The sequence below is a fragment of the Dromiciops gliroides genome, chromosome 2, assembly GCF_019393635.1.
Source record: "Dromiciops gliroides isolate mDroGli1 chromosome 2, mDroGli1.pri, whole genome shotgun sequence".
Classification (NCBI taxonomy): Eukaryota; Metazoa; Chordata; class Mammalia; order Microbiotheria; family Microbiotheriidae; genus Dromiciops; species Dromiciops gliroides.
In genome coordinates, this window is record NC_057862.1 from 267430305 (window position 1) to 267438166 (window position 7862).

Here is a 7862-nt window from a genome sequence, read left to right on the forward strand (position 1 = left end):
TGTACAAGTCACTTTCACTTTGTTTTCTTTGGATTTATACCCATGATCTAATACAATTACAACTCTAAAAGTTACCATTACAAAAATATAATTTGAATAAATTTTGTACTAACCATCCCAAAAAATCAAAGCTCATACTTTATCCATGGCAAATTAAGTTTTGAGTCATCAGAAATCTATATCCAAGAACAATATATTCTTTTTATCTGTCCTTGATCAATCAATAGACATTTATTTAGTACATACTATGTTCCACTCTAAGTGTAGATAAAAAGAAAAAAGTAAGAAAAAACTTCTCTTTAAGGAATATAATTCTAGTGGAGAGCTCTTGAACTCATGACACAATCACTCCAAAAAACATCCAAATAATGCCATAGGACAATGCCTGGAGCAGCAAAACATTCTATGTGCTGAAATCATCTTCTAATCAATAATGGCTTGGAAGGTCAGAAGGAGGGAGCTGCTGTGCTGATACAGGAGTCAAGCCCAACCCCACAGTCACCCTGACACAAATCCAGTCCCAAGAAGGCCTCACCAGAGAAGGAGACCACCCAGAACCTCTGAATCAGCTGAAGCGCCAGTGTCATCTGGAACTAAGCTCACAGTCCGATGAGAGGGCTGAGCCCTTATCAGGGGTGAGACTACAGGGGTCTATGTTGGTGTTGAGGCAGAACTTGGGTTTTTCACACCTGCTGAGAACCAGGAGGTAGGCTTGAGTAGCAGTGGCCCAGGTTGGGGAGGGGCACAGGTTCATTGGAGCTGACAACCATAACACACAAAGCTGGTTGATTACCAAGTTGGGCTGGGGTCATCTATGGACCAGAGAACAGGCCAGGCAAGTGAAGAACCTGATCCTCCTTAAATCATACAACCTGGAACTTCTGAAGTTTGGAATACTGCAGACTGGAAACAGTGCCCCACTTTAAGGAGATAAAAGTCTAGTAAAGGAAAGGCAAGATGAGCTGACAGAGAAAGGTGAGGACCATAGAAAGTTTCTTCAGTGACAAGGAAAATCGAGGTGCACCCTCAGAGGAAGATGTCAATGTCAGGGCTCCTATATCTAAAGCTTCCAAGAAAAATATGAATTGGTCTCAGGCCATAGAGGCACTCAAAAAGGACTTTGAAGATAAAGTTAGAGAGGTAGAGGAAAAAATGGAAAGAGAAATGAGGGTGATTCAGGAAAGACATGAGAAAAAAGTCAACAGCTTGAAAAGCCAAATGGAAAAGCTCTCTGATGAAAATAATTGCCAGGCAGCTAGGTGGTGCAGTGGATAAAGCACCAGCCCTGGATTCAGGAATACTTGAGTTCAAATCCGGCCTCAGACACTTGACACTTACAAGTTGAGTGACCCTGGGCAAGTAACTTAACCCCCATTGCCCCACAAAAAAAAAAGAAAGAAAGAAAGAAAGAAAGAAAGAAAGAAAGAAAGAAAGAAAGAAAGAAAGAAAGAAAGAAAATAATTGCCTAAGAATTAGGATTGAACAAATGGAAGCCAGTGACTTTATGAGAAACCAAGACACAATAAAGCAAATCCAAATGAATAAAAAATATAGGGCAATGTGAAATACCTTCTGGGAAAAACTGCTGACCTGAAAAATAGGTCCAGGAGAGATCATTTGAAAATTATTGGTCTATCTGAAAACCATGATCAAGGAAAGAGCTTAGACATCATCTTCCAAGATATTCTCAGGGAAAATTGCCCTTAAATTCTAGAAGCAGAAGCTAAAATAGAAATTGAAAGAATCCACCGATCACCTCCAGAAAGAGATCCCAAAAGGAAAACTCCTAGGAATATTATAGTCAAATTCCGGAGCTCTCGGGTCAAGGAGAAAATATTGCAAGCTGCCAAAAAGAAAGAATTCAAGTACTGTGGAGCCCCAGTCAGGATAGCACAAAATCTAGCAGCTTCTACATTAAAAGACTGGAGGGCATGGAATATGATATTCCAGAGGGCAAAGGAATTGGGATTACAACCAAGAATCACCTACCCAGCAAAACTCAGCATAATCTTTCAGAGGAAAAAATGGGGCTTTAATGAAAGAGAGGACTTTTAGGCATCCTTGATGAAAAAAACCTGAGTTGAATAGAAAATTTGACTTTCAAATATAAGACCCTAGAGAACCATAAAAAATTGGAATTGAGGGACATACCTGGGGTCGTGCAGTGGGTGACTGTCTTGGGTCTGAGGATAGGTTTGGATCCCGGGTGGATGCTTTATCCATTGTGTCACCTAGCTGCCCCATGATGACATTTTTAGGGTTAAATTGAGGGGTGAGGAGAATGCACTGGGGGAGGGGGAAGGGTAGAGGTGAAATCCTACATGAAAGAAACAGGAAAAGGCTTATGGAGTGGGGGGAAGAGATGGGAGAGGAGCAGGGCAGTAAATGAATTTTACACTCATCAGAATTGCCTCAAGGAGGGATTAACACACACACACACACACACACACACACACACCCAACTGGGTGGAGTAATCTATTTAATCTGGGCAGTAAATGAGCCTAACACTCATCAGAATTGGCTCAAAGACCTTAATCTCATCAGAATTGGCTCAAGGAGGGAATAACATACACACTCAATTGGGTGAAGTAATCTCTCTAAACCTGCAGGAAAATAGGAGGGGAAGGGGATAAAGAGAGAGGGGCAGAAGAAGGAAGGGAAGATTGGGGGAGGGGACAGACAGAAGCAAATCCCTTTTGAAAAGTGATAGGATGAAAGAAGATGGATAATAGAATAAATATCATGGGGAAGGGAATAGGATGGAAGGGAAACAGTCAACTATAGTAATCATGAAAAAGGGGGAAAAATTGTACAAAAAATATTTATAGCAAATCTTGGTGGAGGCTAAGAATTGAGAATCAAGGGAATGTCCATCAATTGAGGAATGATGGAAGAAGCTGTGATATATGATTGTGGTGGAATGGTCTTGTGCTACAGGAAATGACAAACAGCATGATCCCAGAAAAACCTGGAGAGACTCATGAGCATCATGATGTATAGTGAAGTGAGAAGAGCTGGGAGGTCATTGTGCATAGTGACAGCAGTATTTTTCAGTGAGAAATTGTAAATGACTTAACTACTCTCAGCAATTCAATGATCCAAGACAATCCCAAGGGACTAATGATGAATCTTACTATCCACCCCCATAGAAAGAACTGATAAAAAGAGCACTTGTGGATTGTATATATATAACCTGGTTGCAATCTTGTGGAGTGGGGAGGAAAGGGAGGGAGGGGGAGAGAAAAATTTGGAACTCTAAATCTTATGAAAATGAATGTTGAAAAGTACCTTTACATGTAACTGGAAAAAATAAAATAAATGTTTGTTGCTAAAAAAAATATATAATTCGAAATAGGGTAAATGACCACTCACTTCTTGAATTAAAAGAAGGTAAAAATGTTTACACCGTAAATAACATTATCTCATGCTCACCAACAGTCGATAAACCAGTCTAAATGCCCTTCATATTTACTTCTCTATGAGCAAATCAATATGCTCTCACATCTGTAATGAAATCAAAATTTCTTTTGTACTTGTACCTACTATTTTTAGAAAAAAATGTCTTCAAGGGTCTACCACCCTATAAGAAGGCAGTAATCAAATATTCTTTTACATTTGTTTATAGCTTATGGAGAATTATTTCCTCAAAAAACAATCTAAACGCTAGTTTACAACAGGAAGGCAGGATCAAGAAATGCTTGTGCCAAAATAATAGTGGGTACTTTAATAGCAACACTTTCTCTTTTTAAAAATCTAGATATGAGATGAGAAGGGCCTGCTCCAGGGTGATGATAGTGTCTGAGAAGAGAAGGGGGTATGTATAAGAGATGTTAAAAAGATAAAAATTATAGAACTTGAAAAGTGCTTGAAAATAAAAGAGTGAGTAGTTAAGGATGACACCTAGGTTGTGAACCTGGGTGACTCAGAGGATGCAGATGCCCTCAAAGATAACAGAGAAGTTAAGAACAGAGAATGGTTTTAGTTAAAGATAATGAGCAGTTTTGGACATGAGCTTAAGGTTTCTACAATACATCAATTTTGAGATGAATAATAGGCTGATGAATATGCTAGACTAAATGTCAGGAGAGATGTCAGGGCTGGAGAACCATATCTGAGCATTATTTACATATATATGTTAGTTAGATCCTTAGAAATGGATAATAGTTAAGAAGAATAAATGGACCATGACCAAAATCAACAAGTGAAATAGTATAAAGGAAAAAGATAAACTGCCCAGAGGGTTAGCAGTGGTAATCTGAATGAAGATGCAGGGGTCTTGGATCTCTCTAGTACCTCCAAAAGAGACTAACCACTAAGTCAGAAACGTGGGAGAAGAATGAGAAGAGTAGTGTCCCAAAAACCTAGAGAGAAGAAATTATCATGGAAAATTGGGTGATTGACAATGTCAGAGGCTGCAGAGAAATCAAGAAGGATGAGGCCTGAGAGAAGCCAATGTGGAAGATTAGAGGCAGCAACCCAGCCAAACTCTTCCAACATTCCCTTCAAACAACTTTAAAGTAATGCCTCAAATCAAATTTTAGAATGATAGAGCCAGCAAAATGTCAGGGTTACACATTTTTTCCAGTCTAAGTCATCTTAGGAGGGCAGCAAAAGTCCACGACATTGGGGTAGGGCCAGCCCAAAGGGCAGTGGTACCTATGGAAGGTCTTGGAAGTGGTCAGAAAGAAACAGTTTCTAGAGTTCTCAGGCTAGTGATCTTAAGGAGATCAAAAAGAGATTACTGAGAACCCTGAGTTGATACTGAGTGCAGGACCCTGTTTTATTACCCATACACAGTTCTTGGTCACAGTTCCAGGGCAGAGAAGAATGCTAGCACTTGCAGCTACAGAGGATTAGGGACTTTTCCTAGGTAAAGACTAAAGAGCAGAAAAGGAGAGCAATGACCACACCTTTGTCCAGATCACACCACCTTAGAAGAACTGAAAATATGCAGATCTCCACTCCCCCAGAACTAACTCTAAAAAAGAACAGCACAAAAAAAGCCTAAAGCTTGGGATAGTGTCTCATTAACCCCAGGTGAGTAAAGTCTAACTGTAGTGTAAAGTTCAAAGTAAATAAATCGGCTGGAAAAATGTGCAAACAACAACAGAACTTGACAATAAAAAGCTATTATGGTGGCAGAACAGACCAAGATAAAAACTCAGAAGAGGACAACAATGTAAAAATAGTTACAACCAAAGTCTTAAAGTAAAATATTAATTGGATATAAGCCCAACAAGAATTCTGAAATGTGTTAAAGAAAGAGGTGAAAGAGGTAGGGAAACATTGGGGAAAGAAATGAGAGAGATGCAAGAAAGTTAAGAAAAAATAATTAACGGCTTGGTAAAAGAGGCACAAAAAATATTGAAGAAATAACACCTTAAAAAACCCAAAATTTTCCTAATGGTAAAAGGGCACAATATACACTGAAGACAATAACTTTAAAAAGCAGAATAGGCCAAATGAAAATGGAGGTATAAAAATTAACTGAAGAAAAAAAAACCTTAAAAAGCAAAATTGGCCAAATAGAAAAAGAGGTACAAAAACTCTCTGAAGAAAATAATTCCTTAAAATTTAGAATTGAGGTTTTTTTTTTTTCCCAGGCCGTGTTGGCCATGGCAGATGGGCAGGTCCTGGTGATTGATGGGTGGGGCCATCTTCTGGGCCACTTGGCAGCCATCATGGCCAAGCAAGTCCTCCTGGGGCAGAAGGTGGTCGTGGTTCACTGGGAAGGCATCAACATCTTGGGAAACTTCTACTGGAACAAGCTGAAATCTCTGGTCTTCCTCTAAAAGTGAATGAACACAAACCCTTCAAGAGGCCCTTATCACCTCAGAGCCCCCAACTGCATTTCCTGGAGGACTGTTGGAGGGATGCTTCCCCACAAGACCAAGTGTGGTCAGGCTGCCTTGGAATGCTTTAAGGTGTTTGATGGCATTCCCCCACCGTATGACAAACAGAAATGCATGGTTGTCCCAGCTGAAGCCAACGAGAAAGTTTGCTTATCTGGAGCGCCTGCCCCATGAGGTTGGCTGGAAGTATCAGGCAGTGACTGCTACATTGGAAGAGAAGAGGAAGGAAAAAGCTAAGATCCATTATAGAAAGAAAAATGTTATGGGGGAAATGGGGTACGGGGTTTGGGTTAGGGGTTGGGGTTCTTAGGAATTCCTCTTTAAAGAATTATACCCTCAGGGGGCAGCTAGATGGCACAGTGGCTAAAGCGTTGGCCCTGGATTCAGGAGTACCTGAGTTCAAATCCGGCCTCAATCACTTAACACTTACTAGCTGTGTGACCCTGGGTAAGTCGCTTAACACCCATTGCCCCGCAAAAAAAAAAAAAAGCTTCAAAAAAAAAGGGGCAGCTAGGTGGCGCAGTGGATGGAGTGCTAGCCCTGGATTCAGGAGTACCTGAGTTCAAATCTGGCCTCAGACACTTGACACTTACTGGCTGTGTGGCCCTGAGCAAGTCACTTAACCCCCATTGCTCTGCAAAAAAAAAAAAAAAAAAAAAAGAGTAAGAATTATGCCCTCTTGCACACAAAAGCAGTTAGAAAAAGGTGGTAGTTTATTTAGGGGCAAAGGAAGGGAAGGGGGGGGAGGGAAACCATGAAAGAAATCCTTGGACTTCTCATGGGGAGATAGGCACAAAGCACGTGGCTCAGAGGTACCAATCTCCTTGAGCAGGAGACTGGCAGGTACTTTTATAGAGGACTGATGGGGGGAGGGGTGACCATTTGACTGTCGAAAGTTCCTTTAGTGAGGGAGGACCATCCCCCACTGGTGGTAGCTGGGGGAATTGGGTGAGGGGTGGCTATAGATCTCTCTCCAGGACACAAAGGCCACAGCCATGTCCAAACTTATCTCCCCAGGGGTAAGGGAGATCAGAATGAAGGGTGGAGATTGAAGCTAGCTCAGTCTGATTATCTCTCTAGGTGTATCTGTCCTCTGGTTTAGTTTTTCAAGGAGAAGACTCCTTGATGTGCCCCAGAGAACTTCTGGGGTGCTCTGCACCCTATGACAAAAAGAAATTCGCAAACCTACACAAGCAAGCTGAGAAGAATGTGGAAGGTAAAATACACAAATACACAAAAGTGCTGAAGAAACATGGGCTGCTGGCGTGAATCCAATAAAATCTATCCTCTATGGCAAAAGAAAAAAAATTAGAATTGAGAAAGTTGAAAATAATGATTCTATGAAACAAGAAACAATAAAACTAAGTCAAAAAAAATGAAAAATAGAAGAAAATGTGAGTTACATCATCAGAAAAAAAATTGACCTAGAAAATAGATCAAGAAGAGACAATTTAAAAATTACCAGACTTCCTGGAAGTCATGATAAAAAAAAAGAGGTATCATATTTCAAGAAATTATAAAGGAAAATTGCTTCAATACCTTGAATCCAAAAGGTAAAATAGAAATGGAAAGAATCTTCAAATCACCTTCTGAAAGTGATCCCAAAATGAAAACTTCTAGGAATATTACAGCTAAATTCCAGAGCTCCCAGGTCAAAAAGAAAATATTGCAGGAGACAGAAAGAAATAATTCAGATATCATGGAGCCATAATCAGGATCACACAAGATTTACAGTTTCCACATTAAAGGAGTGGAGGGCTTAGAATATGGTATTTCTTTGTTTTGTTTTGTTTTGTTTGTTTTGGGAATATGATATTTTGAAAAGAAGTAGGATTACAAGTAAGAATGACCTACACAGCAAAATGGAATATAATTATTCAGGGAAAAACTGGATATTTAATGAATATATGACTTTCAAGCATTCATGACAAAAAGACCAGAGCTGAATAGACAATTTGACATTCAAGCACAATACTCAAGAGAAACAGAAAGGCAGAAATTAGGTATAG

The 7862-nt window shown here is 39.9% G+C and overlaps 1 pseudogene; it reads left to right on the forward strand.

The window, feature by feature from the left end:
- The first annotated feature begins 5616 nt into the window (after positions 1 to 5616).
- On the forward strand, positions 5617 to 7122 carry LOC122738704 (annotated as a pseudogene).
- The last annotated feature ends 740 nt before the right edge of the window (positions 7123 to 7862 follow it).